The following is a 23,350-nucleotide window of genomic DNA, read 5'->3' as shown; positions in this document are numbered from 1 at the left end:
GCGTCACCAGTTTGGGCTTCGATCGGGGACAATATATTACGTGCAGAATGTTTGTGATGCTTTAATAATTAAACACGTAATATAAGAAAAAAACACTTTCTGTTGCAACATATAATCTGCGTCGGAAATGTGATGCGAGAGAAGAAAACTAATTTAAGCGGCATATATTTTGGTTTAGTCCGCTAGGTGGTATCGCACACGCCAAAACAAATTGGCAGGAGCGCGCAGTTCAATTGGCGATCATTGTTCATCGACTGCGAATCGTTATGTCGTCGCACAAAAATCTAAGACTTGACCCGCACGTGTCGCCGCACCAACGCGAACTGTTGGTCGCGTTCATAGAGGGCCATCCGTACCTTGTGCGGACATCGCGCGCGCTGACCCAAGAGCGTCCCGTCGACACAGGGCCGGTATTTTGTAGCGATGCCTTTTCCGATTCTATGCTTTTTCAGGCTTTTTACGCTAAGCCAGTGGTCAGAGCGACGGTCTGCCCCCACTATCAACGGGATCAGGCCGCCGTGTGTGGTGGATGATAAGAATAGCATAGAATAAGGCATAAGGCATCGCTACAAAATAGCGGCCCAGGCCACTACACCGGGAATGCGGCCGCGATCCGTAAAGGCCGCCTTTGCACTAGGCTTGCCGGCCGTTGTCAACGGGAAGCTCACCCAACCCTGTTGCCGGCGCATCCCGGTTATTGTTTCCGCAACTGCGCGAATGGTCTCGCTCACGGAAGCCAGCCCTATGGATACAAATTCTTCGCTGCCAATGGATCTTTGGAAGCTCCCCGTCGCGAACGGAGAGCACAAAGCACCTTGCCTTGCGTCGTGATGCCACCGGTCCGAAGGCCACCCATAACGTCTTCCAATTGCTCGCAGAACCACCGTACAGTGCTCTTCGAGAGCCTGAATTGCTCGCGGAACTCTTCCTCGGTAAGCTCGTCAAATGCGTCCCGAGAGATGCGTCGCCGAGGCTGCCCGAGAGACTCCAAAAGCGCGATAATAGGAGCTGTCATCGTGACTCGTGAGCGTCAAACCGCCGAACAATGAACGCGATTCTCTGAGCACAACGTGAAACGGCGAGCATTCTCGACAAATGAGGTCAGATCAAACAACATTAAAAAGAAGAACACTAGTTATATTTATCACAGCGCAGGCACAACATTTAATTTCACTGTGATCACAGTTGTTTTCAATAATTAACATCGCTAACGTTCTGCAGTGGCGGATCGCGCTTTAATCTAAAAAAACTGGACCCCCGGCAGGGCCAACCAAGCTCGGCGAGCGACGACATTACGAGCAGACGACAGGCGCATCGTCTGCTACTAGCGCTGCTATGGCAACGGCCATTCATTCTTCGAAACGAATGCCCTTGTCGACCGTTCCACGATAGCGGCCGATTTCACTCGGTTTTGGAATGATTGACAGGAGTGTGACGTAAGCGCATTTTGTGGTCCCGCCCCGGCGCAATGACGGCCGTGACGAAACGCGCGGGCGCCAACGAATTACGAGAGGGCAAGCGAGAGAACGGAAAAGCGAGCTGTTTGCGCGATCGCACCCCTGGGCAATTTTTTTCGCATATTCATTCTTCGAGAGTCTGCAAACGCGGCGGCCACTTATTGCCAACAGCAAACTCGTTGGCAATTGCCGTTTTCCATTGTTCAGGCACAAATCCAGTGCTAAAGGTTTCGTTCTCTGAATTGCGCCGCTCCACCGCAGCTGTTGCGCAATAGTTGGCCGCTGCGGCTGGAATCCCAGGGAGCTCGCAGCATGTGAAACGGGCTTTCGGCGCTTGTTGTGATTTTCGCCTAACTTAGTCTTTGTTTTTAGCCTGCTGTTAATATTAGCCAAGAACCAGCACCAACTCTCTCAGCTTTCTATGCTCTTCTGGTTTAGGCGATTACGCGCGCACCGCCGCCTATTGCGAACAGGTGAGACGGAGACATTTCAGCAACCACTTGGCTTCTGCCCCGCATTTTCCAAGACTGAGCCACCTTAGCCGTGCGTGAGCAGGACGGAATAAGTTTTGGCCTCATTGAAAGACACCCTACTGCGCCCTGTACACCACTGCACATGGGACAAAACTGTTACTGCTAAAGACACCAAGGACGCCTTATTGGGCGCCGGGATAACAGCGATGGTGTCGTCAGTGCATGCTTGGATGGTTACTCCCTGAAGCATGGGAAGATCGAGCAGGTCATGGATTGATATTCCACAACGATGGAAATAATTGGGTGTCGGCGCGCGCACCTCTTCCGCGCGAGAACGGTAAAGGACCGAGTGGTCTAACAAGAAGGTGCGCAAAAGTTGGTATGGGTTGGATGGGCAAGACCTCTCACGAAGGAATTTTAGGACTAGATGGTGCCACACACAATTGAAGGCACCCTGAAAGTCCGAGACCAGAAGAAGCGGAAATCTAGATGCTTTCAAATGAAGATGGCGTGTTTTCAATGCATGTAAAGCGTGGTCCGAGCTCCGGCCACTCGTGAAGCCGTACATGGTTGGGATGCAAAAAGTCATGGGAGTGGATGAAGTAATACATTCTGGAATTTAGGAGACACTCACTTTAAAAGTATGCTGAGTACCTATTTGGTGCAGATCAGTCTGTAGGAAGTCGGGTCCGTAAGGAGTTGGTTGGGCTTGGGGATTAAAATGACTGGTGCACTCTGCCAGCATCGAGGGTAGTAACCGAAAGCTAAAGCAGTATTGAAAGTCAAAAGGAGGGAGGAAGGATTAAGTTTGAAGAGGGTCATGAGTGTGAGCGGCACGGTGTTGTCTAGTGAGGAGCGCAATGCACTGGTGTACAGGACCGTGTGGAACTCGGGCAACCTGAACTTCACTTCCAGCACGGCCGTCTCATACGTACTTCGTGACGACCAATTGCCTAACTGAAACCTGGTGGGGACTGTGTCCAGAGGGTCATCGTCCCTCGGAACTTGGGTTTTCAACAGAAGGGTCGCAGACTCCAAGTGTTATTTCATGGCGTGACCATAGGGTCCACTGAGGACTGGCAGATTGTGCGGAGAACGAGTTTTGTTACATGACGATCGAAAAAGTCGAAGAGGACCTATGAGTGCAGGCTCAACATAGCGTACAATGCAATAGCTCACGAGTGCAGTCACGTGGTTTTATTTCATATATCGCGTGCTTTCTTCAAACGCCAGAAAAATCATCACGCAGCATGCACGTTGCCACAAAAAGTTGGATCGGTCGTTTTGAAATGTCCCCTAGAACGTAAGGAAAGGCAATTGTCCCTAAAGTGGTTATTAAAAATTTTGCATAACTCATCTTAGTTCGTTAACTATTCAAGCGCAATATAAAAAAAGTACTGTAAGGAGCGCCACATGTAAAGCACATGTAAGGAGCGACAGCGCTGTGGAGACACGAATTGCTACGGACGATGGCCACGCGGGATCTTGAAAGCGATCTGCGGTAGGGAGAGAGTGCGCAGAGTTCTCATAGCTTTGTATGCGCTGTAGTCTGGCCGCTTAGTTCACGTTGAAGCGAGAGTAAGCACGAAGACGAGTTCCGGGCTCGCTGCTGCTACCATGACATTCGTTGACGGTTGCATGGGCTTCCTGGCTGCGAAGGCCTGTAAATGACTAACACATATAAGAGCCCCAGCTTCTGAATCTACATGTGTCTGCCCTTGAGCAGACTGCGCGAGGCATTCTTGTGTAAGTCGTAACGCCAGCCCGGCCTGGCTCGCGTCGCTAAACTCGCGTGCTTAAAGGTATTTCACCCACAGAGACGACAAATGGATCACGAGGTGTTCCTAGAGTTTCAATGAAGCCGGCTTTTTTGAAGTCGCACACTGATCTACGATGAAGTCTCTTCCAACGTGCTTGTTTGTATATATGATGTCCATTGCTATCGCCTTTTTGTGACACTTATTTGTAGATTGACAGTGTCTTGGTTGGGGCTGTATGAGGATTCCTCGGTATGGTAAGGGCCAAATCCTATCTCCAGTAAGAAAAAACATTTAGTATACCTCTAGACCAATTCGATCGATACTTGTTGTAGCTGAATAACCTTGATTTATGCAATTTATACTCAGTGTCATAATAAATTACTGCAGTGTTTAGATTTTATGTGTTCAGCCAAGTGTATCCTCAGCTGCTGACATTTGGCCTACGGTTGATATTTTACCTTCAATCGGTAAAACATGCTTAAGCGTCAATCGATGCACGATAATGGGTCATTTTTTTCTTGCTTGTAGGCAGGTTACCACGTCGACAACAAGATGCGATCAGCAGGACTGTTCTGACGGCAGTCCAGGATTCCAGCCCGATATTGAAAAGGAGTCTGCATGTGTTGAGGTGCGTGTAAGAAGACAAATTGTTTTATAAAATATTTACAGCTACAAATGAAGTTATTTATTCAATCACCAGTCGCCAAAGTGGTACTAGGTACAAAAATATATCGGCCCTTGCATTAGAGCGACAAACATTATCATGTTTTTCAATTTTCCTACAGCGCTTTATAACAGCCGTGAAAGTTTTGGGGTTGATTATACCTTGGAATTTTCCACCCCTTTCTTGGCCGATAACCGACATTGGGTATAAGCCACTAATCAGATTGGCAACAACAAACACTACGACTCGTTCAGACTATACTCAATGTCGGCCGATCACTCGTTCAAACTATAAGAGATCGCAAATGTTGGTGGAAGGGAGCACGAAAGGCCACTCCTGCGGGTTAGAAGAGGCAATGCCCATGTTGCTACTCTGTGCTGGCGTGCACACGATGACGATGAGGTGCGATTCAGCCGAGATGCGCAATCAACATGATTCACAGCATCGCTCACTTTGGTGGCGCCATCTAGTTTAGGCACCGGCAAACTCATCTTTTCACGAACTTTAAATTTTGCATCAAATGGTTAGAAATAACCACCGGATGTCATTGAAAAATATATGCAGTGAAGTTGACACATTATCCACATAAGCGTGCTACGTGTAAATAACACATTAGTGTTAGAAAAATGAGAAGTAGCAACATGATGGCTCCTACGCTATTGGCACTGCGCTATTTGCCCAGATATTTCTTTACAGTTACTAACTCTATGCAAAGAACAGCAAACGCAACAAGCAAACAAACAAAACAGAATGCGAAAGGGAGTGTGACGTGTTCAAGCTCGATCAATTCAAGCGAACGTTTTCATTTCAAACGAACGAACGAAAGAATGAATTAGTCAGTGAATGCTTCATTCAATCACTGAAATACTCAATTTAGGAGAATGGCAAGAAGTTACTTTAGCAGCTACAATGAAAATATTCAACCTTGCGCATAGGTTAATCACAGCCTGAAAAATATCGCGTGTCCTCGTTTCAGTACATCGGGTCTAAAAGTGGGCGGACTATCTGGCGGATAGTGCGAGGAAATATTGTGCCCTAAACCTGCTTCTCTTTACATTTAAGGCATTCGAGCTGCACCTTCTTCCTTCTACCCGTGTACGTAGACCCGAAAGCATGGATGTAATCATTTTTTATCGCGCATTCAAAATGTTTGCTCAGGTTCATAATGGAAATTGGCACGACCTGCGAGAGAATGTAGACCAAGATGACATCGAGAGTCATTTTAAGTGAAGAACATTCGGCGCTTCATTCCATAGCCATTCATCTTTTTCATCTTCTTCAAATGCGTTACGGTTCAAAAACTTTCATAGGTCGATAGCTTTCTCTTGCGGAGTTCTTTTATGACTTTTTTTTAACCATTCCGCCACAGTGTTTACATAACTTCATAGTGAACATTTTTCAAGCGGTAATCATTATAAAAAAACAAAAACCACCGATACACGCAAGTAATTTGTACATGGACTTTTCTCGACATCCCAACCGAATGCTTCCGATATGTTTTTCGTGAAAAAGAACTGTAGTACCACTATAGAATCAAGTTGGGCTTGTGTAAGCCAAAAGTATAAAAGCAGGTGTATGTGTGTAATAAGTGTTTTCTTATTCGCGTTCCGTTGTCAGCAGATGGTGTGATGCGAAAGAGCAAACGGCGCATTTCAGTTTATACCATAAAATGTTGGATATGGCGAAATTCAAATTGTTTTCAATCCTGTCGTTAATTTATTGAAACCCTGCAGTAATTAGAGTTCACTACGCACTTTGGGTTATCCGAAATTAGCTTTCGAAACCGAGATGAGAAAATATGGTGTCCGGTTCTTCTTCTCGAGTTCATTCGTGCATGTGCTATTTTTTAACATATAGGACTGTGGTGGAGGCCGCATTATATATATATATATATATATATATATATATATATATATATATATATATATATATATATATATATATATATATATATTGCCGCGACGCCATCAGCGCCCGACCACGTTGACGAAAAAGACGACGACCTTATCTGTGCAAGCGAGGCGCTAGAAAAGAAGAAGCCTGGCCTGAGCGCTTGCCCTAACTCTCTCGAATAAATACCGCTCTCCTTTTTTGTCTCCAGTGAGCCGTGACACTGGTGGACGTGCGGGGTATCGCATCATCACCTAATGATAGGGACGACTCCTGCGAGTAGCCCTGCATCCAGCCCTTCAAGACATCATCCACGCGTCGAGACACCTGTGCACCGCGCAAGCCGCCGCCTGCGAGGTCTGTGCCCGGAATTCGGCCTCTTCCAAGGCACGTTGTCAGCGACCTCACCGACTCAGGAAATGGCGCTTGGAAGTCCAACACAGGTGACTGTTCAAAACAATCTAGTCCCCACTAGCTTCCACGGTGACACGTATGAAGACGCCGAAGACTGGCTGGACCAGTACGAACGCGTAGCTAAGGTCAATCAGTGGCGTCCGGACCAGAAGCTTTCCAATGTGTACTTCGCTCTTGAAGGTAGCGCAAGGACGTGGTTCCAAAACCGCGAGGCACATTTGACAACGTGGGACGAATTTTGCCGTCGGCTACTTGACACCTTCGGAAGCACTGATCGCCGAGATAATGCACAACGCCTTCTCGAGTTGCGCATTCAGAAGCCAAACGAAAGTGTTTCGATGTTTGCCGAGGACATGTCTCGTTTGTTTCGCCGCGCGGATCCCAACATGCCTGATTCCAAGAAGCTGAGCCATCTCATGCGCGGCGTCAAAGAACAGCTATTCGCTGGTCTCGTGCGTAACCCGCCTACAACTGTAGACGAGTTCATTAAGGAAGCCACAGCAATCGAGCGGGCGCTGCAGCAGCGTTGCCGGCAATACGAACGCCTGACTAACGATGCGCCTGCAGGAGCCGCAGTATTGACAGCGACAGACGAGACCTCGCTACGTGAACTAATAAGAGACATTGTGCGCGAGGAGATTGCGAAGCAAACTGCGACACCGAAGGAGTTCACTGTTGCTTCGGTCGCTGAAGTTGTCCGCCAAGAAATCCGGCAAGCATTTGCGTCACCTGAGCCACTCCCTCAACCGTGTCCCGAGCCACGCTTAGAGCCGCGCGCATACAGCTACGCGGACGCTGTTCGACGCCCTCTTTCTACCGGGCCAGTACAGCAGTACCACCAGCGGCCACCTATTGCTGCCTGGATACAGAGGGAGCATTTCAGGCGACCCCAGCTTCGCAGGACCGACGTATGGCGCACTGCTGATCGCCGACCATTGTGTTTTCAATGTGGCGAACCAGGGCACATTTATCGTTTTTGCCCTCATCGCCAAGGTGGCATCCAGGAAATGCCACCTGCCACCCCACGACAGTTTCCTGAGAGACATCGACGCTTCGACGACAGTGCCACTCGGGAACAAGGCAGCTCAGCTAATCTCCGGTCGCGCTCGCCGTCTCCGTTGCGTTATTCTTCGCCGAACCGTCGCAGTTTCGCCGACGTGGTAAGAGGCCGCTCTCCAAGCCCACGGCGGGGAAACTGAAATCGGCGACCTCCGGGGGGAAGGTTGCAAGTCGTCGAACCGCCGAAAGTCCCCCAACATTACAGAGAAACGAGCAGAGCAGCCCGGAGAATCGGAACGCCGACGAATTTGTGAGTTCCGACCTACTTTTAACGATTGATGGGCACGACGTGACAGCTTTAGTTGATACTGGCGCAGACTTTTCGATAATGAGTGAGCAGTTGGCAGACCGGCTTAAGAAAGTCAAAATGCAATGGACGGGCCCTTATATTCGAACTGCCGGGGGCCAGATAATGACACCTACAGGAAAATGTACTGCACGACTCCAGATAGGAAATACAGCTTTTGTCGCCACTTTTATGATCTTAAAGGAGTGCTGCAGATCACTCATCCTTGGAATGGACTTCTTGAGGGAGTACGGTGCCGTCGTTAACATACGGGATGGCGAGATAACCTTGTCAACTAGTACAGAGACGAGCCACGACGAAGAGCGCCAACGTACATCGTTACGTGTCGCCGACGACGACGTCTGCATACCACCACTATCATGCAGTCTTGTCTCCGTCAGTTGCGGAGAACAGTTTGACAAGGACGGCGTAGCCGAACAACTAACTGCACTTCTGTTCCACCAAGGTGTTGCCATCGCTCGCGGTATTGTCAGCCTAATCGGTGGTCGCACAGAGATACTTCTGACAAATTTTACCAATGAACGCCGTCACATCAGTAAAGGCACCGCTGTGGCATACTTTGATGAAATTGACCACGTTCAACACTGCTTTGCTGTAAAGGAAGAATCGACCACCGATACGATGCCACATGCACCCGTCGTCGACGTTGACCCAGGTTTAGCGCCGCAAGAGAAACAAAGTCTCAGGGAACTGCTTGCCGATTTTAAGGACTGCTTCTCTACAACGTCCCGAGTGCGTCAAACACCACTGACGAAACACCGCATCATTACGGAGGAAACAGCAATACCCATCCGACAGCATCCGTATCGCGTGGCTGAGAAAGAGCGTGAAGCAATACAGCGGCAAGTCAAGCAAATGCTAGAAGATGATGTCATCCAGCCGTCAAAAAGCCCTTGGGCATTGCCCGTGGTACTCGTTAAGAAGAAGGATGGTAGCCTGCGGTTTTGTATCGATTATCGCAAGCTCAATCGGATTACAAAAAAAGATGTGTATCCCTTACCACGCATCGACGATTCCCTCGACAGGCTACGGCATGCACGGTACTTCTCATCGATGGACTTAAAAAGTGGATACTGGCAAATAGAGGTCGATGAGCGGGATCGCGAAAAGACTGCATTTGTAACGCCTGATGGGCTCTATGAATTCAAAGTTCTCCCTTTTGGTTTGTGTTCCGCGCCAGCCACGTTCCAAAGACTAATGGATACTGTACTCTCAGACCTTAAGTGGAAGACTTGCTTAGTCTACCTAGATGATGTCATTGTTTATTCTGCCACATTTGATGAACATCTCAGACGGCTACGGTCGGTTCTTCAAGCCATACGGTCCGCTGGGCTTACCTTAAAACCTGAAAAGTGCCACTTTGGATATGAAGAACTACAGTTTTTGGGCCACGTAGTAAGTCACACAGGTGTCAGACCTGATCCTGCGAAAATCGCAGCCGTCGCAAAGTTTTCAAGGCCTACAGACAAAAAGGCAGTCAGACGCTTCCTGGGCCTATGCGCATATTACCGGCGATTTATTGCGGGTTTTACACGCATCGCCTCACCGCTTACCTGCTTAACCAGAGATGATGTCACGTTTAAGTGGGGCGAGGAGCAGGAGGCGGCATTTAACGAGTTGCGGCACCGTCTACAAACTCCGCCTGTTCTTGCCCACTTTGACGTGGATGCGCCGACAATGATCCACACCGATGCCAGCAACGTAGGTTTAGGCGCCGTCCTTGTTCAACGGCAAGACGGCGCTGAGCGAGTCATCGCTTACGCGAGTAGAACATTGTCACGTGCCGAGTCGAACTACTCCACCACAGAGAAGGAATGCTTGGCTGTAGTATGGGCAGTTACCAAGTTCCGTCCGTACATATACGGCCGCCCATTTCAAGTTATAAGTGACCACCATTCTCTCTGTTGGTTGACCAACATGAAAGATCCATCTGCACGTTTGGCACGCTGGAGCCTACGGCTTCAAGAGTACGACATGACGGTGGTCTATAAATCGGGAAGGCAGCACTTAGACGCTGATTGCCTTTCCAGATCGCCGATCGAGTCGTCAGGCGGAGATGATGACGAATCCACTGGCTTTTTGGGAGTTGTTGATGCGGCCACCATCTCTCAACAACAGCAAGAGGACCAGGAGCTCGCGTCACTAATTGATTTCTTAGAAGGCCGCACCACAAACAAGCCCAGATTGTTCTCGAGGCACCTGTCATCATTCTGCCTACGCAACAGTGTTCTTTTTAGGAGGAACTTCTCTTCAACGGGGAAGAAATATCTACTCGTCGTCCCTAAAACACTCCGCAATGAAATTTTGCAGGCCTGTCACGACGAAGCTACCTCAGGTCACTTAGGCTACACAAGAACATTAGCACGGATCAAAAAGAAGTATTACTGGCCACGGCTCGCAGCACAGGTGAAGCACTACGTTCGAACGTGCCTTGACTGTCAGCGGCGAAAAGTGCCACCTACGAAACCTGCCGGACTATTACATCCCGTTCCAGTGCCTGCAACACCGTTTGCACAAATTGGGATGGACCTTTTGGGCCCATTCCCAATATCTGCTGCCGGAAATAAATGGATCATAGTCGCGACAGATTACCTTACGCGATATGCTGAAACCAAGGCACTTCCTAGCAGCACAGCAGCCGAGGCAGCACAGTTCTTCATCGAAAACGTCGTCCTGAGGCACGGTGCTCCAGCGGTCATCGTAACCGACAGGGGAACCGCGTTCACGGCTGAACTTTTGCGAACTGTACTCACCCTCAGTGGCACGGCACACAGAAGGACGACAGCCTATCACCCGCAAAGCAATGGACTTACGGAGCGCCTCAACAAGACTCTCGCAGACATGCTGTGCATGTATGTCGATGTGGAACACAAGAACTGGGACCAAATATTACCCTACGTAACGTTTGCTTATAATACGGCTCGGCAAGAAACAACAAGAATGACGCCATTCAGTCTCCTCCACGGTCGAGAAGTGACTACAATGCTGGATGCTATGCTTCCTCATGACTTCAGCGATTCCGAGACTGACGCCGCAGATTTTACAGAGCGCGCTGAAGAAGCAAGACAGCTCGCGCGCGTTCGCATAGCTAGCCAGCAAGACCGTGATGCCCGACGTTACAATGAACACCATCGATGCGTCGTCTACCAACCCGGGCAAAGAGTGTGGGTTTGGGCTCCAGTACGCCGCCGAGGCCTCGCGGAGAAACTTCTGCGACGATACTTCGGACCGTACAAGGTTTTACGACGCCTTAGCGACGTCAACTATGAAGTCGTTCCCGACAGCCCATCCTGCTCGAGGCGCCGTGAGGACCTGCCTGAGACTGTGCACGTGGAGCGCATGAAACCGTATTTTTCTGAGTGACATGGACACGCTCTGGTTTGCTGGACACCAGATGCTACCCGCCGAGCATCGGGACGATGCTCTTTCTGGAGGAGGGCAAATGCCGCGACGCCATCAGCGCCCGACCACGTTGACGAAAAAGACGACGACCTGATCTGTGCAAGCGAGGCGCTAGAAAAGAAGCCTGGCCTGAGCGCTTGCCCTAACTCTCTCGAATAAATACCGCTCTCCTTTCTTGTCTCCAGTGAGCCGTGACAATATATATATATATATATATATATATATATATATATATATATATATATATATAGGATTTTTTCGAAATTCGTAAGTTAGAAAAAAATACAAGCACGAGGTTTCCAAGTTGGTCACTCTGCACCGAGAACAGACGTCACTTCTGTTAACTGCATCCATTACATAATCCAAAGCGGCCAAATTTGTCAGTTTATATTTTACTTAAATTTCTTACCTTTTTTACAAGGGTTTTACAAAAGCTCTAGTCAGGCATTATTCGCTGTCTTCAGATTGACTTGCATTATATTATCCCTTTCGTCCGATTTAGATGGACTATTAGGTGCAATTTACAGAAATGTGATATCGGTTACCATTGCTGAGTTAGAGTATTGCCAACATTATAATTTCGTTTTCTGAGAATTTGCGATTTTGGATTTGCGGCAGTCACTAGAATTTAACTTTCTCTTTACGATGCAACAGATTTCATTAAAAGTGGTCCAGGGTTATCCGGAAAGCGTTTACGCGTTTTACATCTATTTGAATATGCGGCACCAGAGTGTGGCCCGATGCTTCCTCTTCACCTCGAATCCGCGATCTCAAAAAGTTGCACTGTAGTGCTAACGCATTTTGTGTCGCGTTTACTTCTAAATCGCCCCTGACTTTTTCTAAATCCTCCATAGAAATCAGTCTCTTATGCACGATTTCAATATAACCAAATTTAACTGCCGCCACAAATGAATACCTAGGAAATAAATGACAATTTCCCTTTACGCAGATGGCCAGATGGTTCAATAAGAAGCGGCTGTTTCCCATCGCACCTCACAAATTAACGCGCACAATTTCAGCTTACCGCGATGAGCTCGCGATACCGCGATCAAGCGCACGCGAGGGCGAGGGCAGGGGAGGGGGGGGGGAATCAAAATGAAGTGTGTGGCAGGTTCTCGCTTTCTAGTGCGGCCCTGTTTGTGCATGGCTGCCAGCACGGCTGATAGCATACTCAGCCCCTGAGCCAGGTTTCGGAGGAAATCAGCCGCTTCTGCAACGAGTGCGCGTGCCTAGATGGCGTGGCATCTCGTCCGCTAAACTTGCCACGCTTAAGTGCTGTAGGTTATGTAAGCGCGAGTTTCGGAGACGTTTTGATGCCAGATAAGATACACTTCATTGAAAAGGACAAGAGCAACAGCTGTGGAGAGGGCATCTCAGTCTAAGGTCCTGCTGGGCATGCATTTCATGGTTTCAACGATGAAGGTTGCTTGGTACTACAGAGCCGGTAGTAATGCAGCGCCAGTCAATGAAGCAGCCATAGGGGTAAGGGATAGGTTGGTGGACGTCGTGGAGGGGGGGAAGGGTGGGGAGGAGGGTAGCAGCTACGTAGTGTTCGATAACCGTCGGCATGCGCCCAAAGGTGGGCGCAAAGGTGGGCACGTCTGGTCGGGACTTATTCCTTTAAGTATGGAAGAAAGGAGAGATACCATCTGGGTTTTTCGGATAACGACGCCGTGCGCGCGAGAGAGACCGAGTTGTAAAGGGGGAAAAGCGGGGGGGGGGCAACTGGATAGGGCTGAATAGAATTGGGAGGAGGTCTGTAATCATGTTAGGTTGGCCCGGGGAAGCCGGGAGCCAGGCGAAGAGTCGCAGGCGAGCCGATTAGCCCGTTCGTTCCCCGACTGTCCCGTGTGGCCAGGTACCCGCACGATTTCAACAGGTGTAAGATGACTACTTTGGAGAATGTGTCGGAAGGGCAGCAAGTTCGCCACGTAAGACCACATAAGGCCATGATGGAGTCTGTGAAAATCATAGGCAGGTGAGGGGTGACGGGGGAAAGATATCGACAAGCGGCTAATATGGCATGTAGTTCAGCTAGTGTGAGATCTGTAACCGAGAGAAACTCTATTTGACGAATAGCATATAGCTGCTCAACAAGGCCATTATGGCCGAGCCGAGTGAACATACGGTAGCGTCCCTGTAATAGAAATGACGGCGTGGATGTGTGTGGATGAAATACTGCATATAGCGGATTCGAGCCGAGCGGTGTTGTGTGTGCACAGGGGGGTTTATGTTTCGAGGTAACAGCGCAATTCGTAGAAGTGCCGTGCAGGATGATGGGAAGTGCGGCAGAGTTGGTAGAAAGGGACTTCGAGACAGAGGAGCCGACATTAGCCAGGATGTGGTGCGCCTTAGTGGTGGTGCACACGCGATGTTCCTGGTTGCGATGGTCAGTCAGGATGATCTCTTCTGTAGTGCTGTGGCCGCCCAGCTGAGCTAAGCGCTCATTGCTGGCACTGATTTGGAGACCCAAAGCAGTTTTAAGTTGCTCTGCGTACGAGTTTGTCTAGATGATTAAGGACATATTGGAGAAGAGATATATAAGGGAGCTTGTAGCGATGGTGATGTAGGAGTGCGTCCTGAAAATGTTCGTATGGGCGTAGGCCCATAATCGGGTTAGTGATGCGACGCTTTAGGTGTAAGATTTCTTCATGCTGGAGAATGAGCCGGACCGCCTAGGAGGTTCCGCGATTGCCTTGGGGGTGGAGGCCTAGAATTTTTATGGATTTTACTACTTGAATTGGGGTTACGATGTAGCAGTAGTAATTTATGCAGCAATTTTATGCCGCCTGCGCATCGGACACACACACCTAACGCATAACTTTCTACTGACAAAACAAGACAAACCCTTATGTGAGAAATGTGGAGATGAACTCACTGTAAATCACATTTTATTCTCGTGCACACAACTCGAACGGCTAAGGAAAAAACATTTTATTGTATTTTACAATGAACCCATTCCCTTCCATCCCAGTCTGCTTTTAGGAGAAAACCCACTAGTAGAAACTTCATCTGTTTTTAGTTTTTTGAAAGACACAGCGATCCTAAACGAAATATAACGTATCACAGAACTACTAATTTTAAAAATTATTACCCGGTTTTTTCACGCATCTTATGATGCACCTCACCCATTTTCTCAGTTCTGAGAAGAAGGCTGAGGTCTTCATTTGGTTTGTTGGGCTCCTCAGAGGCCTTGTCCGGACAAGGTCCTCGCTGAGAATACCCAATTTTTAAAGTAAGTTATACCATGTGTTTGGCGCATGATAGCCTAAGTCGCTTATGCGCCATAAAACCCAATACAATACAATACAATACAAATGCAGCAGTAGTGCTACGGGAGGTGGTTGCCATCGAGAATGGTTGAGAAGGAAGAGAGCAGATTTTGCAGGTGAGCAACAGAGCCCAATTGTTTAGTGGCAACTCAAGCGCTAGCAAGGGCGTCCTGTGGGTGGTCTTGGATATATCCCGATGAATCAAAATAAGGTCAGATGTATATGTCATGTGCGTAGATAGTATAGCGGATAGAAGTTAACGTTTCGAGGGTGCGGTGAGTGGCGCACACGCTGAAGCCAAAGGCAGACGAAACTTTCACTTTCCGCGGCCAGCGCTTTTCACAATAGCGCCGTCCAGTGGGGATTTCACCATACCTCACAGGGGTGTAATGAAGGCGGAAGCATGGCAGTCTTCGCTTCGTACTGCCGATGCGAAAATTACGTCAGCCCGGCTGACACCCTCCTCTCTTTCGTCGCCGACTCTCAAATTTAAAACTAAACATTTCTTTCTCTCATTCTTTTTTGATTCCACCATTTTCTGAAAATTTCGCGCGCTTTGTCGTGTAAGAACCCGTCCACGACTGTACTTATTTGTATATACTTGCGTTACCGCAAAACATTTTGAGATAAGACTACATTACCCAATAGTAGCGGTGAATACAGTCAATGATAGTCGAAAGTCCAATCAGCGTGTCAAAGGCGTCGGCTGTTATGCGTGACTGGTCGAATGTTTCAGCGTAATCACTGATGTCTGCGTGCCTTGCAGAAAGTAGCGCAGAATTTGCTTCGTGCATACGATTAGATTACCTAAAGTTCAGTTACGAAACATAATGGTTAGCACTACGGATAACATTAAACAAACTTCCGACACATGCAGGCGCGTCTTGTGATGAGTTATAATGTTTCACATTTGTTAGCTAGTTAACAGCTGTCAACCAAGAAAGATAAGTAGACGCGTCAATGCCCCCCTGCATCGTCCTGTCACTACAGACACGAAAGGGAAAACAAAATCGGACCTAATAAACAACCACAACAAAGCAACAACGAAGCGAAGATCCGAAGTCCGTCTGCGGATGTATAAAGGGTTAAGACGCACCACATGGACGACTTCAGGCCGTGCGGAGCGCCTCTGATTGCGGTGAGCGAGCTGTGTGGCTTCTTCGGCTTGCTGGAAATAGGCGGCGACGGCTGGATTCTCTTCGTAGGTGACGTGCAGTAGCATGGCGTCGACTCGTCGTCGGGTGTCTGCCGTAAACGAACCTGAACGGCGTGATCTGCATTATTTCTTGCACTGCCGTGCTATAAACGAACGTTACGTAAGGCAGGACGTCATCAGACTTCTTGTGCTCGACGTCGACGTATAGTACATTGCTAGCATGTGTGCAAGGGTCTTCTTTTGCAGCTCCGTAAAACCGTTCGTCTGCGGGCTGTAGGCAGTTGTCCTCCTGTGGCTTGTCCAGCTGTATTGCAGAATGGCTTGGGTGGGCTCTGCTGTGAAGGCCGTTTCATTGTTGGTGATGAGGATTTCTGGGACCCCGTGCCACAGCAGCATGTTCTCTTTCGGCAGGTGCATGCAGGTTTCCAATAGCTTGGGCTCCCTGTCTGCTCAGGACGCTCGTGAACGTCTGCAGCGAGCCGTTGCGGAGGAGGCTCCATGTAGTCACAGTCGATTGCCGGCTCTCAAACCACGTGCTGACGGCGTTTTCTATAGGCGAAGTACACATGTCACAGCTTGTCGTCGGAGTTCCAGCTGTTTAACGCAGTGACCCCTTTGCATGTTTCCAGCCAGTTATCAGGGTATTAAAATGATCCACAGACGGTCAGTGGCTCTGGTCAGTGGCTCCCTGGGCTCGTGCAGCACGATGGGCGATGCTGGGGCTGCCAGTGGAGTTATTCACTTGGCATCATATTCTTGGTGGTCTCAGGTAGAAACCCCTTGTTCCAGGGGCAGGTGTTCTGGCCGGCGGTTTGCTTTATGATCCGAGGTGAGACTGGTGTTGTCTTCGTCGTATGGGCTTGGATCACGGCTTGTCGGGGCTGTCTGGAACATGAACACAAGCTTCCCCACCAGACATCACATGCTAATGACGGTCAATAACACCGTGCTATTGGGCGAACCTGCGCCCAGAAAAACAGGTTACACTCAATATCAAAACACAATGATAGCGGCGAACACAGTCGGCGATCGTCGGTGATCTGATCAGTGCGTCAATTGCGTTGGCGTTTATACGTGACTCGTAGAAAGTTCGAGAGTAAAGACTAGCGCATGCGCAGTTGGCTCGGTGCGGAGGTGGCGAGACAGCCGCGGCGAGAAATGGGAGGAGGAGGAGGAGGAGGAAATGAAGGAAGGAAAGGTGGGAAGGTCAACCAGACGCTCGTCCGGTTTGCTACCGTACCCTGGGAAAGGGAAGGGAAATCAAGCATGGGCTTCAAGTTAAGATGCATTTCTGAATACGTGGGTTAGTCTCTGAAAATGGCCTGCTGTCTAATCGGTTTAACATCCTCTGAAAAAGCGGGCTCGCATATGCCCAGTGAGGTTCTTGCGGTCTCGTGCATTTCAACGAGTGCTGAAGAAGTTTTGCTTGCGTAATTTGTCTGGTACCTATGTGGGGCTTAGCTACAATATATATATATATATATATATATATATATATATATATATATATATATATATAGTTCAGCAGAGCTCGCCGCCAACGTGCTAACAATCGGATTGTGGACTCGCATTACCATCATTTGCATTACTTCCACTGAAAAAAAGGGCAGCTCCCATTATTTCCATGTGTGTATAAATTTTGATAATGTTAACTCAATTAACAGCTTATGTTTAGTTTTAGAACTTGGTAATGTGTTGCACAAGTAACAGGTATACCGAATTGTTAATATTTTTGTTTTAGAAATGAATTGATTCTCCCGATAGCAGCTTCCTTTCTTTGAGCGACATTACTCAAACAGGCGGAAGTTACTTGCACGAGAAATCAAAATGCCTAAAGGAATAAATAACTCTTCATAAGAAATCTATATCTCCACTTAAAAAAGATACTCCACTAACTGGGTTTTAACTGATTCTTTAGAAGGTGCTTAGTTTGCAAGCCGCTCCCACATGCAACAGTTTGGCAGATGACACCATTTGCGAGTTCTTTCCTACAATAAAGCGTTTTCTCTCTCTCTCTCTCTCATGCGGCAAAATGCTTTAGCGTTGCACGTAACTTTTGTTTCGGTGCCAAAAACGACATTTTTATATAGAAAGTAGAACCCATGCGCACTTCACGGCGCGAATCTCTCTAAACCGGTGATGTCACCTGAATTTCTTTTCAATTAGTATATACCTAGGGTACTTAACGGCTACAATTTGCACTACGTACCATAATGTAACTTGTAAAATCCTTGACAAAAAATTTCGATAATTCGTAGAATGCGCATTTTAATTTCTTGTGGAAGTAATGTTCACCTCTTCTGTCCGGTTCATGGTTTTAAATTGCGCTATCTGCGTAGGCGATTTTCATATATTCGGCAAAGAAAAAAAAAATGCTCTATGTTATAGACGCTGAGCTACCGTATGGCTCGTTGCGTTATATGTGTTCAATGTTGATCAGAGTGCGCTTGCGAATTCGATGCGAAAACTTCATTTTCTGGCAACCAAAAATATTTTTTCTACAGTTACTGTTGAAATAGTAATCCCCGCACGTTGCAAAGAATTCCCTATGCTGCAGATTCAAAAGGTAGCTGAAGTTGTAACGTATTCCGCAGTACGCTCGGGCTGACAATGAATTACACTAGCTTTTCCTAAGAGTCAGCTAAACAATCCTTGCACTGGCAGCAGGTTGTACAACATTCCTTCTCCATCTTTATTTTCAAGGAATGTGCGGCTTGGTGCAATGACCGCTTGCACCTTGGTCATCGCCAAAGAGCTGCTTGTCGCCGTCTTGACACCATGGGCCAGTAAGTACACACAATTACGCAATGTCTAATTTGCATGAGAGCCTTTCCAGTCTTAGTCAGCGTGTACATGGGGCTTGTAGAGGGAAGGTTTTTTTTCGGGTCAGACCCGCGTAGATAATTAGCGCTAGAAATATTGTGGTAAACTTACTGCGCTTCTCGAGTTTGATTCATTTCCACTCAATTCGTGTTGCCTCACTGTTTTGCAGCTGGTATTGTTGAAAACCCTCAATTAGGGGCAGTTGTGAGCTCCGAAATGTAGCAGGCATGGCAGGCACAACTCGGGATTCAAGGTCGAACGAAAGATGCATATCGTCATCTTGCGTCAATTGGCTAGCATAGCAGCAATGTGCAGACAAAAGACAAAAGAATGAGCGTTTGTAATCGCTCGTTGCTCTCACAAAACAACTCCAACGAGGGTGTTCTTATAAGAGAAGGCAGGCGATTGCTGACTTCGTTGCGATGTCCTTCGCCTACTGTTCAAGTTTCAAAATAAGTGTTCATACATCAACAAACCAAACGCTCTTTAACGCGACCTTTAATTAGCAAGGTACGTTGGATGACATTGGGCAAAACTACAGGTTTCACAGTAAACGTGGTGTGTCTTGTTTTATGCCAGTTGCAGCGATGGTAATGTAGAAACGTTGAGACACGGTAGGAGTCTGATAGTTAAAAAGACGGCACAAGGTAGGTCGGTTCTCATCGCGTCTGCACGTAAAGTAGTCGATATTTGCAAACCTACAGAACATTACTTTGTGAATACTAATCGTGCGGGCACCTCGTTCAGTGGAACCTTATTTTATATATTATACATAGCTAAACTATCTTTTAATGTGCCACATTTTTCAAATGTAAAATATTCAGCGAAGTGGAACAATAACACGTATATGACTCACTCTACAGCCATGCACATCGCACACGATGGGGAAGGAAAATTAACTTGGTCTATTCATGTCGCCGCATAGCATCGTTGGATTTCTTGCACAGCATTGTCAATTCTTCTGTTTCAAAAAACTATACTGACCTCGCGCCAGAATCATCGACGAGATATCACAACTTGAACTTGATGCCCTACTTTGCTCGAACTAATATGTTTAAATTCAGCTATTTGCCTCCTTCCATAGAAGGCTGGAATTCCTTACCTGGGTCTATTCGCTCATGCCCACCCCGAAGTTTTGTATCTGCCATCCAGGATGACGGGTCTTAGCACATCACGCTCATCCTTGTATTGTACTATTCACTGTATAATTTTCCTCTGTTAATCCACTCTTGCTACAGTGCTTATTGCAATGCTGTAGAAATAAACAAATCCCTGTCGCGAGCCGAGAGGTTTGCGCCGGAGAGCCAGGACCAGAGCACCAACGTAGCAGGCTTAGAAGGGACGAGCACGTGCCGTGCTTGCACCGTGAGCACGCGCCGCCCAACTGAGCGCCGATCTTTAACGTCCGCGTGTAGCGGCATCGGTGGACGCTACAAAGGTTCCCGCCCAGACTTAACGGCGAAATGCGCTCGTCGACGAAGTGTCAGGGTTACGTGCATATCCACGGATACGTCGGCGACATCCGTGGGAAGCTGCGTGGGAGGCGTCTCGAGGTAGGCCGGTTTGAGGCATTCCAATGAGACTACCTCTTCGCGACCAATCGGTAGGATGGTGGCATCTTGTGGAGGACCCGCTACGGTCCGCCGTATAGGAGGGTCTAAAAGGTGCCTTTACAGCGTCTCGTCTGAGGAAAACGTGGGCCGACGACGCCAGGTCCTGTAGGCATTGCAGTCCTGTAGGCCAGGTCCTGTAGAATGCAGTCCTGTAGGCATTGAAGGCATTGAAGCGGCTGGGGTGAGGGGTCCGAAGGAACGAACCAGTCTCCAGGAAGTCGCAGGGGTGCAGCACAGACGAGTTCGGCTGGATAACAACCAAGGTCGCGACACAGGATAGCGTCTAGGCCCAGAAGCACCACAGGAAGGTAGTTGACCCAGTGCTTTCGATATATGCGTGCAGTGAGGGCAGCCTTTAGCTGGCGGTGCAGCCGCGCAACCATGCAGTTGGTACAGTGATATATTCAGTGGTACGGAAGTGTTTAGCTCCAAGCAGACAGTTGAGGGTAGTGAACAGAGCACGGCAAAACCCATGCTGAAACGAAGATCTTGGCGACGTTTCTGCAGTGATCTTCTGGAACGGGCACGGCTGCGGGCCAATGGGTGCAGCGGTCAATCATTGTTAGAATGTGCCGGCAGTCGTGAGAGGGCGGAAGTGGTCTGAGCAAATCAATATGGACGCGGTCAAAGCGACAGCCAGGTGGCAAGAAGGACTTCGTGGGAGTCTTCTTGTGATGGTGGGTCACCTTGGCGGTCCGGCACGTGAGGCAGATCGCGCCCACTGGCGAACATCTGCGTTAACGGCTGGCCATTCGTACCGCTGTGAAACGAGGCGTTGCGTGGCTTGGATGCTTGGATGACAGATGTCAAGGCATTGGAGCACCGCACTACGGAAGGCAAGCGGAATGAAGCGACTGAATTCAGCCGCTGGACATGTCGCACCAGAGTGAGCCAGGTACAGACGGGTGAGGAACGAGTCGTAGACGGAGGTAACGGAGATGGCCACGGCAGCGCTTGCAGCTCAAGGTCTTCCATCTGCGTCCGAACTAGGCGTTCCCAGCCCATAGTTGCAGATGTGCCGAGGGAGGTGATCCGGGAGTGTGCATCAGCTGCCTTGTTTTGGGTGCCTTTGACGTGCCGGATGTCTGTTGTGAACTCCGATATATGGTCCAGTTGACGAAGTTCACGTGTGACGTACATGGAAGTGTTTGTACGGAAGACCTACACCAGAGATTTACGATCTATTAGAACATAAAATCGTTGGGCCTCCAAGAAGTGCTGGAAGTGCAGAGTGGTGAAGAATATAGCGAGAAGCTCGCTGGCAAGAACGCTGAAGAGTTTCGGCAGGTTGGAGCTTCCAAGAGAAGCCCAGCTCGTGGGCGCCACTTGTGGTGGATTTGCTGCTCGAGAACAGCGCGAATGGCTGCACTAGAATCTCGCACCATGGTTCGCGTGGGCACGTTAGCACTCGGATAGATGAAAACACTGGGTTGACGACGGCTTACTTCAACGTGTTGTATTCACTGGCTTTACTCAATAATAAAATAAAAAAACATAGACGTTTCTCCACCTATGCGGGTTGCATCGTCAGTACACAAATGGCAACAAATGAGGAATACATCCTATTTATGTATGGTACTGCCGTAAACATCCGGCTGGGGGACCATGGTTAGAATTGCATGAAGATTGATTGCGACGGATGAGTCATGATTCCACAAATTTTCTTGGGCCCCATCGGTGTCACCGTGCTGACGTGGTTACATTAGCAAAATCGAACATGTGTCCCTTTGATAGTATGTAAAACCCTTTCCTCTACACTAAGGAATAAGTAAAACACACTCTACGCTACACTGAGGAATGTGTTTTTCATAATGTAATGTAATGCGGAATGAGCACAGTTTTTTTGAGTTGGACTGTCTCCGGCATCGGCCCAGAAAATCGGCTAGTAGCAAAGAAATACATTTCGTTCCAAATAGGCATAGTGCAGTGGGTTGGAAATTGCACCGCATAAAAATTTGCCGAAGAACATTGGACCAGACCAAAGTAAGGCAGGGCGCGCAGACCGAGGCCTAGGACGACCATTCATATAGGACGCCAAATGAGGACACGTATGTGGAGTGGAAAGAGAAGCAAACACGGTGACAAGGGGACCAATACAAGTGCCAGATTTCGACAAGACAGGAAGTTTGGGGTATGAAGTGGCGAGCTGAGCTCGAAGACAGTTGACGGAGCTTTGGCACACGCAGCATCCCTTGGGACATAGCTTTTGACCACTGCAAGATTTCAAGCTAGGCGACAGAAGTGTGCTCGATACAGTTATAAGCTAATGTATGTTTTGGTGTCACTATGGAGGAGCAGCGTTTAGCCCACCACAGCCAAGCCCAAAGACCTTGAGTTATTGGGGGCATTAGAAAGCTGCATTCGCCATAGCGGGTTTCCGAGACAACTTGGACTAGGCGTTAGAAAATGTTTTACAGTATGTGGTTATGAGACTTGTTCCATCGTGAGTCCTCTTTTGCCACCGAAGTACTAACTACAGGAAGCAAATTAAATATGCTATTCATTTGTTCTTTCTGTAAAGCTGTGGCTTCCAATCGTAAATATATTGATACGAAACAGCCGCCACAGTGTGGCTGCACTGAGGAGAAAGAAGACGTGCGTGCCCGTTTGATATAGTGTTGCCATTTTGGCCTCCGTTAGGTCTCCTGCAAATCTGTTAATTGCATGCATTGGGCATCAGCTACACGTAATATAATTTGGTGGAGGCGGACGTTCCCCGTACCCGTCATGGAGTTTCACAGCGGTCCCAGCGGCGACAGTGCCACTTCGGATCCTGCTGGTGACGCTTCATCTACGCAAGCGTCTCCACCTGGAGCCCCGACCTGGCCACGCCTCTCCACGTCTGGCCACGCCTCTCCCCGGATGTTTCTCAAGGAGGGGACATTATACCGCCACAATTACTGGCAACCGCACCTGCCTTCCCTTTGACAATTTCGCGCAAACCACGCAAGTTCTGCCTCTGGGGATCTCATTGGCTATAATTAGCGCTTTGCAGGATGATGTCAAGCTATTCACAGTGGAAGATCGTTACAGCTCAGCCCATACCGTGACGTTATCGTA

General features: G+C 48.4%; 1 protein-coding gene across 16 annotated transcripts in view; it reads left to right on the top strand.

Annotated features, from left to right (window-relative positions):
• LOC139061333 (uncharacterized) overlaps window positions 1-23,350 on the top strand; it is a 284,688-nt gene that overhangs the window by 62,786 nt on the left and 198,552 nt on the right. For 15 of the 16 annotated variants that reach the window (XM_070541220.1, XM_070541213.1, XM_070541217.1 and 12 more), the window contains 2 exons: window positions 4,219-4,318; window positions 18,558-18,640. The gene's annotated coding sequence lies outside the window, so the exon portion shown is untranslated. Of the gene's footprint in view, window positions 1-4,218; window positions 4,319-6,455; window positions 6,688-18,557; window positions 18,641-23,350 lie in introns of all 16 variants that reach the window. The other variant, XM_070541210.1, reaches the window with a different exon arrangement.

The sequence above is a fragment of the Dermacentor albipictus genome, chromosome 6 (assembly GCF_038994185.2).
Source record: "Dermacentor albipictus isolate Rhodes 1998 colony chromosome 6, USDA_Dalb.pri_finalv2, whole genome shotgun sequence".
Taxonomy (NCBI): domain Eukaryota; kingdom Metazoa; phylum Arthropoda; class Arachnida; order Ixodida; family Ixodidae; genus Dermacentor; species Dermacentor albipictus.
The sequence above is the reverse complement of the archived record's forward strand: the minus strand, read 5'-3'. Positions and strand labels throughout refer to the sequence as shown.